The following is a 26,980-nucleotide window of genomic DNA, read 5'->3' as shown; positions in this document are numbered from 1 at the left end:
ATTACGAACGAGTTGGACACACTTGAGCACCCACCCTATTGTCCTGATCTGTCCCCAAGCGTTTATCACGCCTTCGTTCCTTAAAAAGGGCCTTCAAGGGTCGACTATTCACGTCGGACGAGTATGTGCAGCAGGACACGGTGTTTTAATAAACCGATAAAAATGAAATTATTGCATGGCATTGTTGGCTCGTATGTCCCAGTCTGGTTTGTGGTGTCACAGCCAGACACCACACGTGCTAGGTGGTAGCTTAAATCGGCCGCGGTCCTGTAGTACATGTCGGACCCGCGTGTCGCCACTGTGTGATCGCAAACCTAGCGCCACCACAAGGCAGGTCTCGAGAGACTGACTCGAACTCAGCCCAGTTGTACGGACGACAGAGCTAGCGACTAGACGTAAGAAGCCTCTCTCTCTCATTAGCCGAGAGACAGAATAGCCTTCAGCTAAGTTAATGGCTACGAACTAGCAAGGCGCCATTAGCCTTACAGTGATTGTAATTAAAGTCTCCTTTGTGCGATGTACCACAATGATTGATTAAAGATAAGATACCAGCTACGTACTTTTCTTCATAGCATTAATTACGTATCCTGTTCCAGTACTTCACGCCCGTCTGCGTTAGTCTAGCGTGCCTTTTAAGCCACCTCTATCTACAAGGTGTTGGCCCAGCTGCCGACACATCATGGTTTGCCCACCAAGTGAAAGTCTTATTTCATTCGGTGCCACATTGCGTGACTTGTGGCCGGCGATATAAACGAAATGAAGATGAAGACGACACAACACCCAGTCTCCGAGCGGAGGAAATCTCCAACACGGCCGGGAATCGAACCAGGACCCAGTGCATGGGAAGCAAGCACGTTACCACCCACCGAAGCAGGCGGACACCAAACCTGGTAATCCAGTAGAACGATTTCGTCAATAATCACTGCGATTTGGCATACCGATTCTGGACTGTACTACCTTCTAACGGAATACTTGTGATCGCCCCTTATAGATCAGTGAATAAGGCACTAAAAGTAGTTGGTAAATTTTTCTCTTTCGAGTAGCAAAATAACTGTCAATGGCTGACGTAGAGATGACATTAAATTCAGATTGCCAACAGCAATAAAAATATTTCTAGAAAAGAAAGTAAAATGTTAACATCATGTAGACATGGAAGAGTTAGAATTATTTTCTAAAGATATTTGAAGTGTAGTTTTGTATGGAAGTGTACTGTACGCGATACGCAATACATACAGAAGGAAAGGAAATTACTGAAATGAGGTGCTACAGAATGGTGCTAATGACTACACGGGCAGCTCAGATAGTGAAGAGCTAAAGAACAGAATTTGGGATAAAAGGAGCTTGATGGCAGAACTCGACTACACAAAGCAATCAGTTGATAAGAGGAGTCAAAGAAATGTCAATAAGATAACTCTCATTTATTGTTCAGTCTGAGTTACACATTTTTTAATTACTGATATGTTTAGATCACTCAGGATCATCCTCAGATCTAAGTACTTGCTTGAGCAACCCGTTTTGTCTATTCATAACGTCATATCAGACCACTTACTACTTAGTTCTGAAGATGATCCTAAGTAGTCGAAACAAGAATCTAATTTAAAAAGTGTTACTGAGACTGAACAATAAATGGAATTATCTTAAATATCAACACGAATGATGATTCTCATGAGATATCGCCTATTAAAAATTGCGGAGGCATATCAAGGATTGAATACAGTGATAAGGTACAAGTGGTTGGAAGCTGCAGTGCTTACTTTGAGATGAACAGATTTTTAAGTCGCAACTTAACTCGCAAAGTGGCTACTGTTTTAGAAGCTCGGCTACTGAAGCAACTACTAACTTTAAGCCCTGTGCCTTATGTGTATTAACATATAAGGATAAGTTATTGTTTAACGTTGTTACCAAAAATATCTAAAATTTCCTTACCGATTTACTACAAATTTTTACACGATACGCAAATAAACATTCAGACGGTCAGATGCAACAATGTTTTTTAGAATTTACATCATGTGCAAATATATAAAGAAGCTACGATTTAGCAAAGCTCGAGAGAAGTTCTTTACCGATCTACTACAGTTTTTGATACGACACTATAATAAACGTTCGGACAGGCACAGGCTACTTATTTTCTAAATCTGTATGGTATAAAAATATATTATATAAAAATCTATACTGCTATATAAAGACAAGTCGTTGTATGACATTGATACCAGAAATCTCGAAAAATTCTTGAACGATTTAATTCAAATTTTTACATTTTGCTCTAATAAACGTTCAGGCAGGCACAGTCTGGTGTATGCACCATACAAAGCGGAAACATTGTTATCAAAAATATCTAAATGTTCTTTGCCCATTTACCTCATATAACGGAAAAATTATTAGCAAAAATCTCGAATATTTCTTCAACGCCTTACTTGATAAATTTACGTAATATTCAGACAAAAATTCAGGCAGAGATTATATACATTGTTAACTAATAATGTACAAGTTTTATTTTGAAACCGACTACGAGAAAGGAAATTCTGCGCTGTTATGAAACTATATGGCTCCATTTTCTTTTTGCAGTCGGTTTTCAGTATGATAGCAGAGCTTTTAAGGGGACATTGTATGTCCTATGCCGCCAATGCTAAATTATCGAATTTTATGACCCATTATCTTGGAAACTTTTTAAGACACGTTTACAATTTTCCATAATTATTAAATGCAAATTTCTAGATACACTGAACTAGAATTACTACTAAAATTGGATTGTGGGGCATGTTATCTTCTTTTTCAAATATTAAAATTTTTGACAGAATTTTGTAAAAAAATGAACATAAAAACAACTCAGGATATTTTAAATGTTCTAGTTCCACATCTGTTGAATCTCAAACTTGGAATGCTGTGAAAATTTCATTCTAACATCAGTACTTTCTTAGAAAACGGGCCATTTATTGCAAAAAATGTAGTTCAGAGATACTGAGGTTTAAAAGTTTTTTTGTCACATGTTCTTATACAGACCTACATTTCTGCGTCTTTTATGCACCAGAATTGCCCTGTCCCGTAGTCTGGGTCTTCTTCAGTGTCACAACAGCCTTTTTTTGCTTCTTTTGTCATTTGCTGAGCAGCTAACTCTGCTTCATGTACACGAAGCTCATACAGTTCCCGCAGTCCTTTAGCTCTGTTCTGTCCAAATCTTACCCTAACTTCTCCAGAACCTTAAGTCTTTTATAGTTCCCACCATTAAAATTTATTACAGCATCAGACACTACTAACTTCCAGCCAACAAATACATTTTTAGACACATGGCACCACACAACATTATTGAAGGACTCATTCACATTCTGGGTCTTTCCATGTAAATACTTCTTTAGTAGCTCAGGATTTGCCAGATCTGTGCAAATAGGTTTGATTGCCTCCATTACTGCCAAAGGAAGAGAATGTTTATTTGTAAACTCATGCAGGGTGCCAGAAACTTCAGCTTGCCTATATTTACACCAAGTCTTTGCTGGAGGTGGATAGCAAGCATGACATGGCTTTTCAATGGTTGATATTCGATTAAAGAAAGTGCTCCACACAGCTCTTTTCATCTTCTCTAAATTGTCACAGTTATCTCTTATGGCCTTTCCATAATGTTCCTGTAATTCATCAATTACTTCGTCCGTTAGTCTTACAGCACATTTTGTTGTCATGCCATCAGACAGTTTTGTGTTATCCATCTTGGTTTTTAGGTTACGCAGACATGTTCCTGTTCTTTTCTTGACATGTCCTACACACTCAAGTTTTTGTATAGGAATGTCATATGGCTTACTGTTTTGTACTACAATGAAAGCCTTGCTGTCTCTATCACATAAGTAATTCACATATCTCACACCTCTCTCCTTCTGCGAACGCTGGAAAATGTTAACTGTTCCTTTTACCTCCATTCCTCCACTTGTGCCATCATAATCTTTTATACACTGCTGCTTATCAAGTAATCTGTTCTTCTGGTTCACTGTACAACCTTGGCAGTACTTACTGACAACTTCAAAATCCAAAACTTTCAAGTGTCAATACTTATTGCTGATGTAAAACCATTCTTAGAACTAAACCCACGCCTTTGCAGGATCCATCCACAGCAATGCTGACGTCTGAGCCACCGTCATTTTGTTCAACAGTTTCTGATGTAGCAGCAACCATCGAATTTTCAGCCACAGCATTTACAGAGTTCTCAATTGCTGTTACGTATTTCTTATACCTAGAAGGTTGTTTTGGCAAATTCAAGACAGTGCAGAGAACGATACTAGCCCTTGCACCTTTACCAATGCATCTAAGGCCATAGAACCGTCTCACATTAGTTTCACACACTGAACACTTTGATGAAGTACGAAATACTTTTCCGTTTTTGCACTTCTGAAATTTCTGTAATCAGAAATTTTGTAATTCTACAGATTAAATCTATGTGAAATGCTGTCATTGAATTTACTATCCCCAGACACTCAGCAGCATTGGAGGTCTCTCATACTCCATATGTGGATGATCCCAACCAATTTACCCATTACTGTTTAGCGACTTCAGTTCCAAATGAAAGATTTCTTGGCAATAGTAATAACAAGAGAGAGAGAGGGTGACGTGGTGGATAGAGAGGGATGGTGGAGGAAAAGGATGTAGAGAGGGGAAAGGAGGAGAGGGACAATGGAAGCAAGGTGGAGGAGAAGGAGCTACACTATGTGATCAAAAGTATCCGGACACCCTAAAAACATACGTTTTTCATATTAGGTGCAAAGTGCTGCCACCGACTGCCAAGTACTCTATATCAGCGACGTCAGTAATCATTAGACATCGTTCAAATGGTTCAAATGGCACTGAGCACTATGGGACTCAACTTCTGAGGTCATTAGTCCCCTAGAACTTAGAACTAGTTAAACCTAACTAACCTAAGGACACCACAAACATCCATGCCCGAGGCAGGATTCGAACCTGCGACCGTAGCGGTCTTGCGGTTCCAGACTGCAGCGCCTTTAACCGCACGGCCACTTCGGCCGGCTTAGACATCGTGAGAGAGCAGAATGGGGCGCTGCGTCGAACTCACGGTTCTTCCACACTCCTAAAAATCTCTAGTCCACTGTTTCCGATGTGATAGTGAAGTGGAAACGTGAAGGGAGACGTACAGCACAAAACCATACAGGCCGACCTCGTCTCTTGACTGACAGAAACCACCGACAGTTGAAGAGAGTCGTAATATGTAACAGGCACACATCTATCCAGACCATCACACAGGAATTCCAAACTGCATCGGGTTCTACTACAAGAACTATGACAGGCGGGAGGTGAGAAAACTTGGGTTTCATGGTTTAACGGCTGCTCGTAAGCCACACATCACGCCGGTAAATGCCAAACGACGTCTCGCTTGGTGTGCCGAGCGTAAACATTGGACGACTGAACGGTGGAAAAACGTTGTGTGGAGTGAGGAATCACGGTACACAATGTGGCGATCAGATGCCAGGGTGTGGGTACGGTGAATACCCTGTGAGCGTCATCTGCCAGCGTGTGTAGTGCCAACAGCAAATTCGGAGGCGGTGGTGTTACGATGTGTTTTTCGTGGAGGGAGCTTGCACCCCTTTGATGTTTTGCGTGGCGCTATCACATCACAGGCCTACACTGATGTTTTAAGCACCTTCTTGCTTTGCACTGTCGAAGAGCAATTCGAGGAATGGCGATTGCATCTTTCAACACGATCGAGCACCTGTTCCTAACGCACGGCCTGTGCCGGAGTGATTATACGACACGAACATCCCTGTAATGGACTGACCTGCACAGAGTACTGACCTGAATGCTACAAAACATCTTTGGGATGTTATGGGACGCCGAATTCGTGTCACGCCTACCGACCGACATCGATACGTCTCCTCATTGCAGCACTCCGTGAAGAATGGGCTGCCTTTCCCAAAGAAACCTTCGAGCACCTGATTGAACGTACGGCTGAGAGAGTGGAAGCTGTCATCAACACTAAGAGTGTGCCAACACCATATTTAATTCCAGCATTAGCGATGGAGGGTGCCATGAACTTGTAAGTCATTTTCAACCAAGTGTCCGTATTCTTTTGATCACATAGTGTAGAAAGGGGAAAAGGAGGGAGGATTGGACAGAGAAACGTGATGAACAGAGAGGGGGAGGAGGATAAGGACAAAGAGAAGCAGAGATGGACAGAGAGTAGGGTGGAGAAGGGAATTAGAACGTATATCCAATTAGTGTACATTTAACAACTGCGAATCATTGCTGGGTTCAGCAGTTATCAACAAACTCATGACTCAATAATCAATTTTGTAACGCAATCCGGCCTCGAGAACAGACAAAAGGAATAGTCACAATAGTACATACAATAAATAGCACAACAAACTATTGGCAGGAACAGATTGTATAAGTGAATATCAAATACTGTGAAAGTCTCTCGTTACATCCTATTAAGACTGTAGAGTGTGCAAATGATCAACTTATACTTGAACACGGTGAAACGGGGTGGTGGCCCTTGATTCTGCTCACAACGCTTTAACATAAAAGTAACTAACTGTTGGTAGTACCTCTCCAAATCATTTTAACAATGGTGCGACTCGAAAGATTTAGTTTATATGAAGTACTACGAAATGTTGAAGAAATCAGCACAGTGGTCTGTGCAATTTTTTTCGTGGATACATTAACACACACACACACACACACACACACACACACACACACACACATGCCGTTAAGAAAACTGCCACTGCAACTCTACACACAGGAACCAGCGTCAAAGCTTACCACACACCTTAAATCTAGATGTGCAAAGAACGGGATATCTATCACTATTAATACGGGGAAACTGCAAACGAACTGATCTAGTTTAATATCTACACTAATTGTATCCACTGAGTAGGCAAGAGCAGAATGTTTGCAACAGGTGCCCATTAGTTGCCGCGAGACAAGGAATGCACCACAACTGCGTATAAATATGCAACAAATGACGTAGGAAAGTAGAAATGAGTAACAAGATCTACTGAATTAGCTAAATTGCCTGCAACTCAAACAACAGTGGAGCAGAACCTTTTGGGATACGCAATACACATTAGACAAAAGAAAACATTTTAGTAATCATAATTTTTGTCTACACGATTTCCACCATAGCAAAGAACAATATGAAGTTCAGGAGAGAATGACGAAATTGAGTGCATAATAGTTTGGAATAAATGACTGCAAAACGACTCAGTAACCAGCTTCCAACTTACGATAAGCACAACGACCAGATACCTCTGGAAAATCTTGCATCTAGTTGTCGGTTTACCATCATGGCTCATCACAAGTTTGAGTATGAAATGAGTGCGTCACAAGCTGTTCAATATGAATAGCACACGAATGAAATGAATCAAAACCTTACTTACTTGCAAATAAGACGAACGATTTCATTTCGTTTCCGAACTCCTGCCACTGTCTCTGAACTGCCACATCCCATCATTCAACGCCCCGGCACAAAAATATTTTTAACTTGCCCGGAAGCGACTACCAAAGCAACCGGCAGTTATGCTATTGGTTAAACGCGTGCAGAAGTCGCCAGACGTAAGCACGGTACGCTGCGGTGTCTCAGAGAGAAACCAACGATAACAATGAGATTTCACACTGCAGCGGAGTGTGCATTGATATGAAACTTACTGGCAGATTAAAACTGCCTGCCGGACCGAGACACAAACTTGGGACTTTTGCTCACCAACTGAGCTACCCGATGTAATGTAATAAAATATAAATTTTTTTATTTGTTTTGGGACTATTAGTGTAATGTAATAAAATAAAATATGAGCCGTGACTTATACAAAAAAGAAAAACACATTAATGCAATGGCTCAGCATAAAAGAGAAACAGCTGATGTAGGAATATTATTAACAGTGTAATACGTTGTTTAATTTAGCCCGACGTGTATAAGCACTCAGTAAACTAGCTCAGTTCTCAGGGTAGTTACGTAATCGTCGATACATCGTGGTTTCGTATCGATTCTCCAATCTAAGATAACAAGAGTAGCATCTACAAATGAAATCCTATGATGGAACTGGAATCCTGTGACCAGACCTTTTCTGCCTCGGATGTTATCTCGTTATATGAAGAAAATCTGTAAGTAAAATTGTTAAATTATTGGTAGCTGCCTCCGATTTCGTGGGATCTCGTAGATGAGCTAAAACAAAAATGTTAAAGATTTTTCTAAGATGGCGCCTAACAATGAAAATTCTTTGTTAAGCCCCATACCTATTTAAGATAATAAAGGTATCAGATTTAAAATAGATTGACCACATACACAAATTCTTTTGACAAAATAACCATTATATTTTTTTGGGTTTTAAGTACAACTCGTACAGCAAGATGAGCTTTACACAAGAACGTCCTCTTAGGTCCGAATCCAAGCAGATAAGCGAATCACAGAGCAAAGATATTTAATGCATAGAAGCACAAGAGTCCATGGAATAACATGTCCATCGTAGTTCTATCTCTTCTTCTTTGGCGTACTTGTCGATTATTTATAAAATTTGTCGCAATATTTAGTTTACATTTTTTTAAAACCCAAGTCCACCCAGGAGAAATAGTACACCGAGCTCGACTCACGATCCCTCGCCACAGATGTATTTCCGCCGGTGCATCATCCCCTACCTCCCAAACTTCACAGAAGCTTTCCTGTAATTTGCAGGAGTACTAGTCTTGCAAAGTTTCCATCAGAGATTCTGTGACGTGTGAAAAGTATTAGATGAAGTACTGCCGGATGTAGAGCTGCGAGGCCAGGAACTGAGTTGTGTTTTGGTAGCTCGATTGGTGAGCACTTGCCAGCGAAAGACAAAGGTCCTGAGTTCGAGTTTCGCCCTGACAGACAGTTTTAATTTTCCAGGAAGTTCCACTACCAAGAAGAGTCTACACTGTACATCGATGCTGGTTACTGAACGTCTTACCGAAAGTATGTAAAGACCATACCGTGAGTTAAAGAAAAACAAAATTGTAGTAATTATAAAAAGTGCCGTTGATCACGCCACTTTTAACGCATACAAGAGGTTGTTCGTTAGTATCAATTTCTGAAGGTGATGTAAATCACATACACTTTACGTGAGAGCTGTCACTACCCGGAAGTCAATTTGTCAAAAGAAGTATCCGAGACAAATCATTAATTTCCAACTCCAGTCAATACGATTCCCACATTACAAAATACAAATGGAAAAATCAGCGTAGAGCTTTTAAGAGGAGACGAAAGGCAATTTCCGTCCCTATTCTGCCAATGCTTTTTTACCCTTTGAATAGGTACACTTTTCAAAAGAACTATAGGTGATAAAACAATGAAATTTTTACTGCATATTTATAACATATTTGCCTCAATTTACAAGTAAAATGAACATAATACCTCTTATGGTTTAGAAGAAAAAATTTATTCTTTCGATAGTAAAATTTAACTTTTGTTGTACAATAATTATTATAAAACAGTTTCTGATTGTTTGGTGGTTGTCAAATTACTTGTAATAATTTATTACTATCTTCAGTTAGATTGACCAAATTTCATGTTTCTAACGCCATTAGTTTATCAAATAATGGTACCTGAAATTAAAAAAAATCTAATTTTGAGAGCAATCCCTTTAAAGTTTAATATTGCAATTCTAGTACAGTTATTGACGAGAATTACTTACCACTAATATTTCCCTGCACCATACCGAGCATCATCTGAATCACACTGATCTTCTTTTCTTCTCTTGGTCCCTCTTCTTTTCTGTCTGGCTTGTTTCGTGCATTTTAAATTAGCAAAATCTGCTTTGCTGATTATGTCTTTATCTATTTGCACCAAGAATTTTGCAGTATTTCCACTAGATTTTATGCCCAATAATTCCAAAACATCCAGTTTTCTAATTACACCACCATTGAAGCATAAAATAGCATCATAAACACCAAATTTGAGGGTTGTAAGCTGAACAAGTATAAACTGGTTCCAAATGACAGAATTCGCAGATTCCTTTAAATTTAGGATTTTCCCATGAAGACATTTCTTCAACAAGATATCTTTACAAAGATCTCTAAATATGGGTTTAATTTCATTCATTACTGGTGCTGTTTATGAATGTTTGTGGTCATATCTGGCACTCCTCCTGTACCAAGTGTCAGGATCATTCGGGCAAAGACCGTACACTGGATTTTCATTTGTGGAAAGCTTATGGAAAAAGATAGCCCATATAGCTTTTTTCATGTTTCCAAAATTCCCCAAATTTCTTCTTATGGCCAAGCCATAATAATTCTGTAATTATCTATTTCAAAATTTGTCATGCGACCATTACCACCTATCTTCTTACTATCTTCCAAAACTATTTTTGACTTTTCTTTCAATAATCTTCTCAATCTGGACCCCATTCTCTTCTGGACATGCCCAATGAACTCCAATTTAGAAATTGTGACATTAGGACCATACGGCTGTTCTGAACATACCCGGTCATAAGCCTTGCTGTCACCTTCCCCAGCTTGCACAGGAAAACCATGAAATCTCACGAAAAAATTGTCGTATTTTATAACACAAAAATGTTTCACGCAGGAAAGACCAGGCATTTCAGATATGCTAAAATCCGAAAATCGAATTTTTGAAGCCCAGTTTCAAAAGACTGTAACCAGCGTCCGCGTCATACCTGTGTGTTGTATAATCTTTAGGTTACAGAAGACAGCTCGAATGTATAGTGCTTTATTCCTCCAGTGAAAACCTGAGTAATATTAGCGCCGAGTTCTATGTATCCTTTACTTACAAGGGAACCTCCCCATCGCACCCCTCTCAGATTTAGTTATAAGTTGGCACAGTGGATAGGCCTTGAAAAACTGAACACAGATCGATCGAGAAAACAGGAAGAAGTTGTGTAGAACTATGAAAAAATAAGCACAATATACGAACTGAGTAGTCCATGCGCAAGATAGGCAATATCAAGGAGAGTGTGAGCTCAGGAGCGCCGTGGTCCTATGGTTAGCGTGACCAGATGCGCAACGAGAAGACCTTGGTTCAAGTCTTCCCTCGAGTGAAAAGTTTATCTTCTTATTTTCAGTTTATGTGACAAACTCTTATGTTTTCATCACTTTTTTGGGAGGGATTATCACATCCACAAGAAAACCTAAATCGAGCAAGGTAGAAGAATCGTTTTACCCATTCGCCCAGTGTGTGCTAGTTAGGTGTGTCGACAACATATTCCTGTCATGTGACGCACATGGTGTCACCAGTGTCGTATAGAATATATCAGACGTGTTTGCCTTTGGAGGAATCGGTTGACCTATGCCCTTGCGATCAAATGTTTTCGGTTCCCATTGGCGAGGCACGTCCTTTCGTCAACTAATCGCACGGTTTTGCGATGCGGTCGCAAAACACCGACACTAAACTTATTACAGTGAACAGAGACGTCAATGTACGAACGGACAGATCATAACTTTGTGAAAATAAAATTTTCAGTCGAGGGAAGATTTGAACTAAAGACCCCTCGTTCCGCAGCTGCTCACGCTAACCACGGACCACGGCTCTCCTAAACTCACTGTTTCCTTAATATTGCCTATCTTTCGCATGGACAACTCAGTTTGTATATTTTGTTCATTTCTTCATAGTTCCACACAACTTCTTCCTGTTTTCTCGATTGATCTGTGTTCAGTTTTTCAAGGCCTATCCACTGTGCCAACTTATAACTAAATCTGAGGGGGGTGCGATGGGGATGTTCCCTTGTTAGAACACATTTCGGGGAAATACGTGCGTTGCAAAGCCTTGGAGGAGAACAAGAAATTTCACTTTGCTCTTCCCCGCCGTTTCGATAAAAATTATGCAAACTGTTAAGTGCAGGATATAGCCACGTCTGTTACAAACAAGCTGACGTTTTTGAGAGCTAAGGCTCCCGGCAGTTTCCGAGAAGCAGGGGGAGAAAGGCTTATACGGAGAGAAGGCAAGTGGAAGGTCAGCCCAACCACTTATTACGTCAGAGATGAGGGGGAGAGCGGGCTCCTGGGAACTGTGCCACTCAAGTAGAGACGACGCCGGCTGAAGAAAGAAGATGGGGAATAAGTAACAAGGGCTGAGGGTGGAAAGGGGCGGTGAGTTCATCTCCTTAGGGGAGGACCGAAAACAAACACGGGGGAGGAAGGCGTTTGGTCTGGGGCAACCACCGCGCCACTTTCCCCGCTGCTGTGTGGCGGAGGGATTGGGGGCAGTAGAGGCAGGGCAGAATAACAAACAGTAACGGGGCGGAATATTTTATCGAGCCCCGTAGAGCCTGCTGGCGGATGTGTATCACCCGGTGTATCTCTAGCGCCGCCTTCCCTAGACCACACTGAGGCTTCGACGTGGTTTTGCCACTGTAGACTGAAGTGACGAAAGTCATGGGACAGCGACGTGCACATATAGAGATGGCAAGGTATAAAAGGGCAGTGCATTGGCAGAACTGTCATTTGTACTCCCGTAATTCATGGGACAACGTTTCCAACGTGATTCAGTCCTCACGATGAGAATCAACAGACTTAGAACGCGGAATGATAGTTTTAGGCATGTGGGACATTTCGCTTCGGAAATCGTTACTGAATTTAGCATTGCAAGATTCACGTTGTCAAGGGTCGAAAATTAAATTTCAAGCATTACCTCTCACTACAGACAACGAAGTGACCAACGACCTCACTCAACGACCTAGAGGAGCGGTGTTTGTGTACAGTTGTCAGTACTAACAGACAAGCAACGCTGCGCGAAGTAACCGCAGGAATCACTGTGGGACATAAGACCAACGTATTCGTTAAGATAGTGTGGCGAAATTTGTCATTATTGGGCTACGGTAGTAGACAACCTACTCCAGTGTCATTTCTAACTGTATCGCCTATGGTATTACTCCTTGCTTCGTGATCATGTCAGTGGAGTCCCGATTTCAGTACGTATCCCGTGGTCTAGGGAGTCACCACGATAGCTCAGCGTGTTCCGTCAGAGGGTTAGCTGCCGCCTGTAATATAAAACTTAGTGAACGGATAAACGATGAATTTGAACAGGTATCATGCGACGTCTGCCCCCGTAAAGATGTAACGAAAAATAGCGAACAAACTGAGATCAGCAAAAACAGAAAGGGCTAGCGTCTTTGATTGGTAAAAGTGCTTGGTTTTGGGTTCGAAACTCGCCACCACTTAAATCATAATCATCATTGGCGGCCGTAGACTTCAGGCATAATAAATCACCCTCATTTTGCCAACGGTCTTTTGCTCTTTGGGTGGGAAATTGCCCCTAAAGGCTGAAGAATCAGCAATGTTCAACAGCATGAGGACGCAGAAGGTAATGGAAACCACTGCATTAACGAAATATGTCGTGTATCCAGAGAACATGTGGACTGTAATTGAAAAAAGTGTCGTGATGATCTCTCCATTTAGTCCTCCAATCAAACTTCTAGGAGGGGACTGCCAAGGAAAAATGTGACCATTAGAAAAAGATTGAATAATCAACGAACGGATGACGTTCTACGAGTCGGGGCATGGAATGTCAGAAACTTGAATATGATAGGGAAGCTAGAAAATATGAAAAGGAAAATGCAGTCTAGATATATTAGGGGTTTGTGAAATGAAATGGAAGTAAGACAATGATTTCTGGTCAAATGATTATAGGGTAATACCAACTGCAGCAAAAACGGTATAACGGGAGTAGGATTAGTTATGAATACAATGGTAGGGCAAAGAATGTATTACAATGAACAGTTCAGTGATAGAGTTGTTCTTATCAGAATCGAGAGCAAACCAACACCGACAACGATTGCTCAGGAACGCATGCCGACGTCGCAAGCTGAAGAAGTAGAGAACGTATATGAGGATACCGAAAGGGTAATACAGTATGTAACGGGATATGAAAATCTAATAATCATGGAGGACTGGAATGGAGTTGTAGGGGAAGGAGTAGAAGAAAAGCTTACAGGAGATGGGCTTGGGACAAAGAGTGACAGAGGTGAAAGAGTAATTGCATTCTCCAATAAATGTCATCTAGTAATAGCGAATACTCTTTTCAAGATCTCGAGTGGAGAAGGTATACTTGGAAAAGGCCGGGTGATACGGGAAGATTTCCGTTAGATTACATCATGCAGAGATTCCGAAACCAGATACTCAATTGTAAGGCGTACCCAGGAGCAGATATAGACTCAGATCACAATGAAGTAGTGGCGAAGAGTACGCTGAAGTTGAGGATGGTTCAAATGGCTCTGAGCACTATGGGACTTAAAATCTGAGGTCCTCAGCCCCTAGACCTAGAACGACTTAAAACTAACTAACGTAGGGACATCACATACATCCATACCCGAAGCAGGATTCGAAACTGCGACTGTAGCAGCAGCACGGTTCCGGACTGAAGCGCCTAGAACCGCTCGACCACAGCCGCCAGCCGAAATTTAAGAGATTAGCCAGGAACAATCAATGCCCAAATAAGTGGGTTACAGAAATACACTCCTGGAAATGGAAAAAAGAACACATTGACACCGTTGTGTCAGACCCACCATACTTGCTCCGGACACTGCGAGAGGGCTGTACAAGCAATGATCACACGCACGGCACAGCGGACACACCAGGAACCGTGGTGTTGGCCGTCGAATGGCGCTAGCTGCGCAGCATTTGTGCACCGCCGCCGTCAGTTTCAGCCAGTTTGCCGTGGCATACGGAGCTCCATCGCAGTCTTTAACACTGGTAGCATGCCGCGACAGCGTGGACGTGAACCGTATGTGCAGTTGACGGACTTTGAGCGAGGGCGTATAGTGGGCATGCGGGAGGCCGGGTGGACGTACCGCCGAATTGCTCAACACGTGGGGCGTGAGGTCTCCACAGTACATCGATGTTGTCGCCAGTGGTCGGCGGAAGGTGCACGTGCCCGTCGACCTGGGACCGGACCGCAGCGACGCACGGATGCACGCCAAGACCGTAGGATCCTACGCAGTGCCGTAGGGGACCGCACCGCCCAGCGAAATAGGGACACTGTTGCTCCTGGGGTATCGGCGAGGACCATTCGCAACCGTCTCCATGAAGCTGGGCTACGGTCCCGCACACCGTTAGGCCGTCTTCCGCTCACGCCCCAACATCGTGCAGCCCGCCTCCAGTGGTGTCGCGACAGGCGTGAATGGAGGGACGAATGGAGACGTGTCGTCTTCAGCGATGAGAGTCGCTTCTGCCTTGGTGCCAATGATGGTCGTATGCGTGTTTGGCGCCGTGCAGGTGAGCGCCACAATCAGGACTGCATACGACCGAGGCACACAGGGCCAACACCCGGCATCATGGTGTGAGGAGCGATCTCCTACACTGGCCGTACACCACTGGTGATCGTCGAGGGGACACTGAATAGTGCACGGTACATCCAAACCGTCATCGAACCCATCGTTCTACCATTCCTAGACCGGCAAGGGAACTTCCAACAGGACAATGCACGTCCGCATGTATCCCGTGCCACCCAACGTGCTCTAGAAGGTGTAAGTCAACTACCCTGGCCAGCAGGATCTCCGGATCTGTCCCCCATTGAGCATGTTTGGGACTGGATGAAGCGTCGTCTCACGCGGTCTGCACGTCCAGCACGAACGCTGGTCCAACTGAGGCGCCAGGTGGAAATGGCATGGCAAGCCGTTCCACAGGACTACATCCAGCATCTCTACGATCGTCTCCATGGGAGAATAGCAGCCTGCATTGCTGCGAAAGGTGGATATACACTGTACTAGTGCCGACATACGCTCTCATTTGCCGAGACGATAGTTAGCATAGCCTTCAGCTACGTCATTTGCTACGACCTAGCAAGGCGCCATTACCAGTTTATATTGAGATTGTAATTATGTATCATCAAGAGCGATGTTCTCCAATTATGGATTAAAGTTAAGTATTCCAGAAGCTAAGTACTATTTTTGGCTACTATAATTACGTTACCTTGTTCCAGACCTCACGCCAGTCTGCGTGAGCTTAAACGCGGGCATTTCGGCCTCCACTAGCAATACGGTGTTGGCTCTTCTTCCAACACATCAGTGACTGAGCACACGATCATCACCAAACGGTGCGCGCAAGAGATCTTTCACGGGTCTAACAATACTTTTTTTTTTCTAGTAAAACCCCATGTCATTCAAAGCATGTGTCTCAATTTTTACCTGTCTATCTACATTATTCTGTGGTTTGTTAAGTTTTCAAATTTATACTGACTTTTTGATCACCCGGTATATACAATGAAACCTAGCACTAATGGAAACAGCTATGTTGAGAAAGAGAGATGTGCGATGTCGAAAATAAAAATTCGTGTGTTTTCTCAAAATAAAATCTACAGGCTAGAAGAGAATAGATACTTTTGAATTGTGTTGCTACAGAACAATTCAGGTTTGATTTAATAACAATGAAGAAAGTCGTGATTGTAATCGGATGGTGGGAACAAATACTTCAGGGCACAGCCAGATCATAGAGCAGCTAGGCTGGCACGCCTCATCGTTAGGCATAAAAGAATATTTAAGTTGGTAATGGAGAGATAAAAGCTGTGTAGCAGTTAGTTCCAGGGAAAGAGGTGAAAACAGTTGCACACTACAAATGTGGATAGAGCTTTGCATCTATCAAGCATTCGGGATGGGGACCACACCAACAAACTTATAAAGTATGCAAATGTGGAAATTATGTGTTATTTCGCTTGATAATGAATCGTACTTCGTATGAGAACAGAATACTTTAACTGGGTATGAGGGTGGTGAGTAAGTATCAGGAGGCTTTAGTTTCGCTGTTAAGCCTCCCTACACAATGTGATGCTGACGCAGCTCGTGTTTCCACAGCCACGTCACGGTCCAGTCCAGGCAGCCTGTTCCTCCCCCAGGAGATGTGAATATTTAAACCGCTTTAAGTGGAGCGGCCGCTGAGTCGCGTGTTTTGTCAGGTCAGGTTGCCACGCCTGCGGCTGGGCGGCTATCAGGGGGAATCCCCGAGAGGTGGGGGAACTCAGCCTCAAGCTATGGCTGGGGTTGCACTCAGCGAGGTATGCTGACGATGGAAGAGGGGGGGGAGCCACCGCAGTGAGTGTGTATAGGCGTACCGGTGGCGTCCCCAAGACATTTTTAATTTATTTATTTTGGTGTTGTGTAACATTCACCATACAGCCAGAGTAACACAGAAATCTGAGTAGAGCTAAAAAGACACACAAGCATAGTGTTGTGATTATCACAATATACCTAGGAGGGTTTCGATATTCAACAAAAATGTGGCCACTTGCACGCCACTCGAGCGGATTCATTAAAGTTGTATGTGGAGAGATGCAAATTCCTGTGGTACCACTCGAGATACACCACCTTTAGCCATCCCACTAAAGTTAAGTCGTTTTACCTATTTGATGTCACTTTCCTTCTTCAACTACGTATTAACATCAGAAACAAATCAAGCAGCAGCCACGATGATTTCAGTGCTTTCAATGCTAATGTGTATTTTTGCCAATTTCTGTATTTAAACTTGCATATAACGAAACTACACAGATACAGATGATACACCACATTAACTATCTCTCCAAAATGCATTTCTTGTAGTACAGTTTGTCGTACTAGAGTGGCATAAGAACGTAATGGTTAATTTATTTGGTGAAAGCTTGTGAAGTTTGTATTATATGATGTATGACTCAGTTTGTATGAGAGTAAGCAACTGTTATTGAGTAATTATTGTAATGGGAACTGTAGTTTCATCGCAACTCACTTAATTCTACAAATGGTGAAAATTAGTATAATACTAGCGATCTATTCAGATTCTATTACTGGTACCTTCAACGCTCTTGAACACTTGTTAAATGGATTTGAGAAAGGAAGTGACTAGGTTTTTAGCGGCAGCATAATTTCAGAGTGAGTGTGTCTTTTAATAAAGGAAATCAAGGACGTTATACTGTCTTTTAGTGGACAAACTCTGAAATACGCTAAAGAATGACTTCAATATTTCTTCACATTGAACTGATGTGTGGTGCAGGAGTGATACTATTAGTTTTCAAATGATTATTCGTGGCATTGTAAATAGCATCCAACACATCACACAAGAACACTGAAATAGTAATTTTCAGGGTGTGGTATAAATATTGGAGGGATGGCAGGTGATCACCAGATGCAAAATATGCTAGTGTCACTTTAGTTTCACTTGAGCTAGAGCTGCAGCTCATTATGAGTGCCTGAGATTCTAACATAGCTCAATAAACAGCTAAAAAAGTATTCAATATTTATTTTTGTTATTAAAAACTGGTTCAAGTATGGATTTTCGTTTTTTTTTTTTTATAGGTGTTTTTGATCTCCATGTTGTATCTTGCCACTACACACTTTCAAATGAACATTATGCTTTCTCCCCTTCTTACTGTGTGCTTGCCTCAGTTCTAAAGCCACAGACTGAGTGTTTCCAAACCAATGTGTGTCAGAGGAATCCAAGTCGACGACACACTGAAAACTGTGCTACTACAGGGCTATTACAAATGATTGAAGCGATTTCATAAATTCACTGTAGCTCCATTCATTGACGTAAGGTCACGACACACTACAGATATGTAGAAAAACTCATAAAGTTTTTTTCGGCTGAAGCCGCACTTCAGGTTTCTGCCGCCAGAGCGCTCGAGAGCGCAGTGAGACAAAATAGCAACAGGAGCCTAGAAAGCGTATGTCGTGCTGAAATGCACTCACATCAGTCAGTCATAACAGTGCAACGACACTTCAGGACGAAGTTCAACAAAGATCCATCAACTGCTAACTCCATTCGGCGATGGTATGCGCAGTTTAAAGCTTCTGGATGCCTCTGTAATGGGAAATCAACGGGTCGGCCTGCAGTGAGCGAAGAAACGGTTGAACGCGTGCGGGCAAGTTTCACGCGTAGCCCGCGGAAGTCGACGATTAAGCAAGCAGGGAGCTAAACGTACCACAGCCGATGGTTTGGAAAATCTTACGGAAAAGGCTAAAGCAGAAGCCTTACCGTTTACAATTGCTACAAGCCCTGACACCCGATGACAAAGTCAAACACTTTGAATTTTCGGCGCGGTTGCAACAGCTCATGGAAGAGGATGCGTTCAGTGCGAAACTTATCACTGATGAAGCAACATTTTTTCTTAATGGTGAAGTGAACAGACACAATGTGCGAATCTGGGCGGTAGATAATCCTCACGCATTCGTGCAGCAAATTCGCAATTCACCAAAAGTTAACGTGTTTTGTGCAATCTCACGGTTTAAAGTTTACGGCCCCTTTTTCTTCTGCGAAAAAAACGTTACAGGACACGTGTATCTGGACATGCTGGAAAATTGGCTCATGCCACAACTGGAGACCGATAGCGCCGATTTCATCTTTCAACAGGATGGTGCTCCACCGCACTTCCATCATGATGTTCGGCATTTCTTAAACAGGAGATTGGAAAACTGATGGATCGGTCGTGGTGGAGATCATGATCAGCAATTTATGTCATGGCCTCCACGCTCTCCCGACTTATCCCCATGCGATTTCTTTCTGTAGGGTTATGTGAAAGATTAAGTGTTTAAACCTCCTCTACCAAGAAACGTGCCAGAACTGCGAGCTCGCATCAACGATGCTTTCGAACTCATTGATGGGGACATGCTGCGCCGAGTGTGGGAGGAACTTGATTATCGGCTTGATGTCTGCCGAATCACTAAAGGGGCACATATCGAACATTTGTGAATGCCTAATAAAACTTTTTGAGTTTTTGTATGTGTGTGCAAAGCATTGTGAAAATATCTCAAATAATAAAGTTATTGTGGAGCTGTGAAATCGCTTCAATCATTTGTAATAACCCTGTATAATTTTGACAGGAACGTGTGGAAGCAGTAGCAAATGGTACCACTGCCAAATCAGCTATAATGCCACTCACTGAACAGTCAATTTTGTTGACTTTTGAAATCAAGTAGAAGTTCATTCTGACAATTGTTTAATATGGAGTGCCTTGTTCAAGATAATTTAAGTCTGGCATATGCACGTAATTAATTTTAAAAAAATGAAAATGTACCATAATTAGAGTTTACACACAGAGACAAAAACATGAAAACACATGCCTATAAACCGTTATCATAAAAACGTGTGTGTGAGTGTGTGTGTGGTGTGTTCCACATTTCCTCGTAAACCACCGTAAACCACCAGACACGTTTCAACCGGACTTGGTACACGCATACCTTACTGTCAGGTGACAGTCACTGTGGGGATAATAACCACCCACCTATCACAGTGGGAGGGGTGAATAAGAAGTGTAGCCTGTGATGTGTAACTTCCTAGATTTTATTCACCAGTTATTTGACAATGAGAGCGACTTGTAACATACTTCACACTTAGTTTCAAAAATTTGATAATTTTTTTTTTTGTTGACAACCCCTACAAAATGATGAAAGGAAAAATGTTATTGCTTACTACTTTCAGTAAAAATACTGCATGAAGTGGACATGGTAATTAATTATTTCTTTACTAATAACTGTATTTGTCACACATTTTAAAGATATCACCATTACATATGCCGTCGAATTTAAGTGCAAAGCTATATCATTGCACTACACACATTTCTGAAGATGCGACATCATAAACAGTAAGCTCAAGGCCAGGTGCTGTGTGGTATGGGCATGTAAACGCAGCTATCAGCCAAGACCTGTGCAAAACTGGGTTTCTCTGCTATTGTATAGCTACAATGGTTCAATGAATTGTTCTAGCTGGACTGTCTCCATTAGATTATTTATGTGCACGGACTTAACAGTACCAGACTTAAATCTGTATATCAGCTCCTTTTAAAGATTTAAACTTTGTAGCTCAAGCAATCTTATGGAGATACCCATAAGATACTGTACACTACTGACCATTAAAATTGCTATACCAAGAAGAAATGCAGATGATAAACGGGTATTCATTGGACAAATATATTATACTAGAACTGAGATGTAACTACATTTTCACGCAATTTGGATGCATAGATCCTGAGACATCAGTACCCAAAAGAACTACCTCTGGCAGTAATAACGGCCTTGATACGCCTGGGCATTGAGTCAAACAGAGCTTGGATGGCGTGTACAGGTACAGCTGCCCATGCAGCTTCTGCACGATACCACAGTTCATCAACAGTAGTGACTGGTGTATTGTGATGAACCAGTTGCTCGAAAGCCCTTGAGCAGACGTTTTCAATTGGTGAGAGATCTGGAGAATGTGCTGGCCAGGGCAGCAGTCGAACATTTTCTGTATCCAGCAAGGCCCGTATAGGACCTGCAACATGCAGTCGTGCATTGTCCTGCTGAAATGTAGGGTTTCGCAGGGACCGAATGAAGGGTAGAGCCACGGCTCGTAACATAACTGAAATGTAACATCCACTTTTCAAACTGCCGTCAGTGCAAACAAGAGGTGACCGAGACGTGTAACCAATGGCACCCCATACCATCACGCCGGGTGATACGCCAGTAACACGATGACGAATACACGCTTCCAATGTGCGTTCACCGCGATGTCGTCAAACACGGATGCGACCATCATGATGCTGTAAACAGAACCTGGATTCATCCGAAAAAAAAAAAAATGAAGTTTTGCCATTCGCGCACCCAAGTTCGTCGTTGAGTACACCATCGCTGGCGCTCCCGTCTGTGATTCAGCGTCAAGGGTAACCGCAGCCATGGTCTCCTAGCTGGTAGTCCATGTTGCTGCAAACGGCGTCGAACTATTCGTGCAGATGATTGTTGTGTTGCAAACGTCCCCATCTGTTGACTCAGGGATTGAGACGTGGCTGCACGATCCGTTACAGCCATGCCGATAAGATGCCTGTCATCTCTACTGCTAGTTATACGATGTCGTTGGAGTACAGCACGGCGTTCCGTATTACCCTCCTGAACCCACAGATTCCATATTCTGCTAACAGTCATCTCGACCAACGCGAGCAGCAATGTCGCGATACGATAAACGTGATGGTACGCATTTCTCCTCCTTACACGAGGCATCACAACAACGTTTCACCAGCAACGCCGGTCAACTGCTGTTTGTGTATGAGAAACTGGTTGGAAACTTTCCTCATGTCAGCACGTTGTAGGCGTCGCGACCGGCGCCAGCCTTGTGTGAATGCTCTGAAAAGGTAATCATTTGCATATCACAGCATCTTCTTCCTGTCGGTTAAATTTCGCGTCTGTAGCACGTCATCTTCGTGGTGTAGCAATTTTAATGGCCTGTAGTGTAGCATAAACTGCTTGATACAAAGTTTTGACGTCAAACTGAATGCATCATAGGGAACAACGTTTGTTAGAGAAAAATGTTTCTTGGCAGCTGTAGTCCTTTAGTATTCTATAGCCTTTCGAGGATTAATTTCACCAAACTAGCAGGGTCTGTTAACTAAGTGTGCTGCATGCTACCAAACGCAGCAAACTGTTTAATTTTCAACAAGACAACCTGAAGAACGGGAATGTCTGATTGGAGAAAATTATATTTTAGAAGTGAATTATGTGCTGTAATTTTTCTGGACAAATCCTCTTTCATACAAACGAGATGACTCTATTAAGAAAAAGCACAAGACATATGCACGCCACGGAATGCCCATGCCCTGCTCTCTCTCAGGAACGCCACCTTGCATCAATGGGCATTAGCTGTGTCTACCAAGAGCTGTTCTCCATCATGCAATCTATCAGCCGAAGAGATCTGACGCTGGATATTTAAACCAAGACCTGATAATTTAATACAAAGGTTCAAATTATTATTCCTTCAAACACTTTTTAAATTAAGAACTTGTTTATAGCTCTATATCTAAGTGTTCAGTGTGGCTGACCTTCATGCATGGCTGCCCTTCATGCACAGGATCCATTTTCGAAGCCCGGCACTGCCAGCGATATTTCCGTGAGGACTGGAATGGTGCGTACTGAGCCTCGTGATGCCAACCGAAGAACTACTAAGCCGAGTAGCTCCAAGTCACAGAAAATGAGAACGCGAGTGCCTAGTGCTGGTGCCATGCCCTCCATACTGAGTGCTATGTCCTCAGTCGTTGAAACTGGTGGTAGATCTCATTTTCAGCGGCTGACGTCTACCTACTCTTCTGGACATCGTCAACTTCAGCTGGTGGTACTAGTCTGAAGATGGCCTAATTCTTGTTGTTGTTGTGGTCTTCAGTCCTGAGACTGGTTTGATGCAGCTCTCCATGCTACTCTATCCTGTGCAAGCTTTATCATCTCCCAGTACCTACTGCAATCTACATCCTCCTGAATCTGCTTAGTGTATTCATCTCTTGGTCTCCCTCTACGATTTTTACCCTCCACGCTGCCCTCCAATACTAAACTGGTGATCCCTTGATGCCTCAGAACATGTCCTACCAACCGATCCCTTCTTCTAGTCAAGTTGTGCCACAAACTTCTCTTCTCCCCAATCCTATTCAATACTTCCTCACTAGTTATGTGATCTACCCATCTAATCTTCAGCATTCTTCTGTAGCACCACATTTCGAAAGCTTCTATTCTCTCCTTCTCCAAACTATTTATCGTCCATGTTTCACTTCCATACATGGCTACACTCCATACAAATACTTTCAGAAATGACTTCCTGACACTTAAATCTATACTCGATGTTAACAAATTTCTCTTCTTCAGAAACGCTTTCCTTGCCATTGCCAGTCTACATTTTATATCCTCTCTACTTCGACCATCATCAGTTATTTTGCTCCCCAAATAGCAAAACTCCTTTACTACTTTAAGTGTCTCATTTCCTAATCTAATTCCCTCAGCATCACCCGACTTAATTAGACTACATTCCATTATCCTTGTTTTGCTTTTGTTGATGTTCATCTTATATCCTCCCTTCAAGACACCATCCATTCCGTTCAACTGATCTTCCGAGTCCTTTGCTATCTCTGACAGAATTACAATGTCATCGGCAAACCTCAAAGTTTTTATTTCTTCTCCATGGATTTTAATACCTACTCCGAATTTTTCTTTTGTTTCCTTTACTGCTTGCTCAATATACAGATTGAATAACATCGGGGAGAGGCTACAACCCTGTCTCACTCCCTTCCCAACCATTGCTTTCCTTTCATGCCCCTCGACTCTTATAACTGCCATCTGGTTTCTGTACAAATTGTAAATAGCCTTTCGCTCCCAGTATTTTACCCCTGCCATCTTTAGAATTTGAAAGAGAGTATTCCAGTCAACATTGTCAAAAGCTTTCTCTAAGTCTACAAATGCTAGAAACGTAGGTTTGCCTTTCCTTAATCTTTCTTCTAAGATAAGTCGTAAAGTCAGTATTGCCTCACGTGTTCCAGTGTTTCTACGGAATCCAAACTGATCTTCCCCGAGGTTGGCTTCTACTAGTTTTTCCATTCGTCTGTAAAGAATTCGTGTTAGTATTTTGCAGTTGTGATTTATTAAACTGATAGTTCGGTAATTTTCACATCTGTCAACACCTGCTTTCTTTGGGATTGGAATTATTATATTCTTCTTGAAGTCTGAGGGTATTTCGCTTGGTTCATACATCTTGCTCACCAGATGGTAGAGTTTTGTCAGGACTGGCTCTCCCAAGGCCGTCAGTAGTTCCAATGGAATGTTGTCTACTCCGGGGGCCTTGTTTTGACTCAGGTCTTTCAGCGCTCTGTCAAACTCTTCACGCAGTATTATATCTCCCATTTCATCTTCATCTACATCCTCTTCCATTTCCATAATATTGTCGTCAAGTACATCGCCCTTGTATAGATCCCCTATATACTCCTTCCACCTTTCTGCTTTCCCTTCTTTGCTTAGAACTGGGTTTCCATCTGAGCTCTTGATATTCATACAAGTCGTTCTCTTATCTCCAAAGGTCTCTTTAATTTTCCTGTAGGCAGTATCTATCTTACCCCTAGTGAGATAGGCCTCTACATCCTTACATTTGTCCTCTAGTCATCCCTGCTTAGCCATTTTGCACTTCCTGTCGATCTCATTTCTGAGATGTTTGTATTCCTTTTTGCCTGCTTCATTTACTGCATTTTTATATTTTCTCCTTTCATCAATTAAATTCAATATTTCTTCTGTTACCCAAGGATTTCTACTAGCCCTCGTCTTTTTACCTACTTGATCCTCTGCTGCCTTCGCTACTTCATCCCTCAAAGCTACCCATTCTTCTTCTACTGTATTTCTTTCCCCCATTCCTGTCAATTGTTCCCTGGCCTAAGACTGGACCGAAACCAGTCGTTTTAAATAAAATAACCGTCGCGACCTGAACTGTTTACCAGTGTCTGAGGACGAAGTTCTACATTTATTATTTTACCCATCTTCAGCAACTTTAGTCGCATGTAATGAAATAATAAGCAACCAGTTACGTAAAGGAGATTTAATTTCTTTACCGTTTTCGGGCACTCAGCGCCCTTCTTTAGGAGGTTATGCCTATTGCATTATTTGCGAATGTCAGTAACAAAGAGCGTACAGCAAAATACCATGGTTCTAAGAAATATGCACCAGCAATAAGTAGGTTGTATATGCACAGTAGCTGACAAATCCGGCACCGCCTGCATATCCATTTTGTCAATTTTCTATTAGATGCAGAAACCAAATATGAACTAGAGTAACATCGAAAAACTTTCATTTCCATGTATTCGTGAAAATACCTTTGGAATCATGAAACTGGCGTACAAAGAACGATGCATTATCTACAAAAATATAGGTACAGCTGCTTCGCATGTCTACAACGCGATCTAGTAAACTTCCGTATAATTCTATAGACGGATATTGTTTTCACGTACAGCTGTTTGAAATTGGAAGCTGTCGAAAGCATTGCCAGGTGTAAGGTTTGACTCGACTGTAAGAATGTCTTAGTAGCAAAGAATAAACCTTTTAAAAGACATTGCATGATGTGACAATTTTTTTCATCTGTCTCAGCGCCGTATCTCTTAAAATGTGTCGTACAATTATTTATTCGCGCAGGTACATTCATCGGCGTATGCGCATACTGTCTCCGGAAATATATTGCGAATGTAGTTAGTAACACAGAAGTAATAAATTTAAACGTCGTGTATGATGCTGCAGTTTTTCACGAATCTCTGTCTTCATGTAGTCATACCGCCTGACTTGTGCTTCATTTAATGATATAGTGTAATTTTGTAACTGTATTCTACGGTATATGTGGATGCCGTCTGCGAAGGGAGTTGAGAATCAGTTGGTAGAAAAGAAGTAATAAATTTAAAGTCATGTAAAGTGTGGTGTCACCGCCAGACACCACACTTGCTAGGTGGTAGCTTAAATTGGCCGCGGTCCATTAGTACATGTCGGACCCGCGTGTCGCCACTGTCAGGATCGCAGACCGAGCGCCACCACAAGGCAGGTCTCGAGAGACGTACTAGCACTCGCCCCAGTTGTACGACGACTTTGCTAGCGACTACACTGACGAAGCCTTTCGCTCATTTGCCGAGCAGATAGAATAGCCTTCAGCTAAGTTAATGGCTACGACCTAGCAAGGCGCCATAAGTAACTTCATGTATCTCACTTGTATCATCAAGATTGCTGTATACCAAAGGACGATATAAAAGTTAAGTGTTCTAGTAGCTACGTTCTATTCTTTATCACATTCATTACGAATCCTGTTCCAGACTTAACGCCAGACGGCGTGAGTTGACGCGTGCCCTTTCGGCTACTTCACTGTGGACTGGCTGCCTTAACAGTCCACTACATAAAGTGTGGCAGTTTTTCATACATCTCAGTATCTACCACGTCATATGTTTTGAACTATAAGTGGTATCGTGATATAATTTTGTAGCTTTATTTAGTGGAACCTAATGGATATTGTCTCTGAAATTTATTGCGAATAAAGTTAGTAGCACACAGGTAATAAATCATGCATGACTTGACTGTTCTCCAGCATATCATTGTTTATGACATATCTCGTGAACAATGACTGGCAGGTGGTTCTTATACAAGCAGTGATATTTGCCTAGCAATAAGGGATGGGTGTACCAAGTTTTGGTTGAAATCAGTCTGGTGGTTTATGAGGGGATGTGAAACACACACACACAAATATAAACTCACGCAAAATCCCTTTTTATAGTATGTGTGGATGTGTGTCTGCAAACTACATTGAATAAGACAGTCTA

This window comes from Schistocerca nitens, chromosome 10 (assembly GCF_023898315.1).
Source record: "Schistocerca nitens isolate TAMUIC-IGC-003100 chromosome 10, iqSchNite1.1, whole genome shotgun sequence".
Lineage (NCBI taxonomy): Eukaryota > Metazoa > Arthropoda > Insecta > Orthoptera > Acrididae > Schistocerca > Schistocerca nitens.
The sequence above is the reverse complement of the archived record's forward strand: the minus strand, read 5'-3'. Positions refer to the sequence as shown.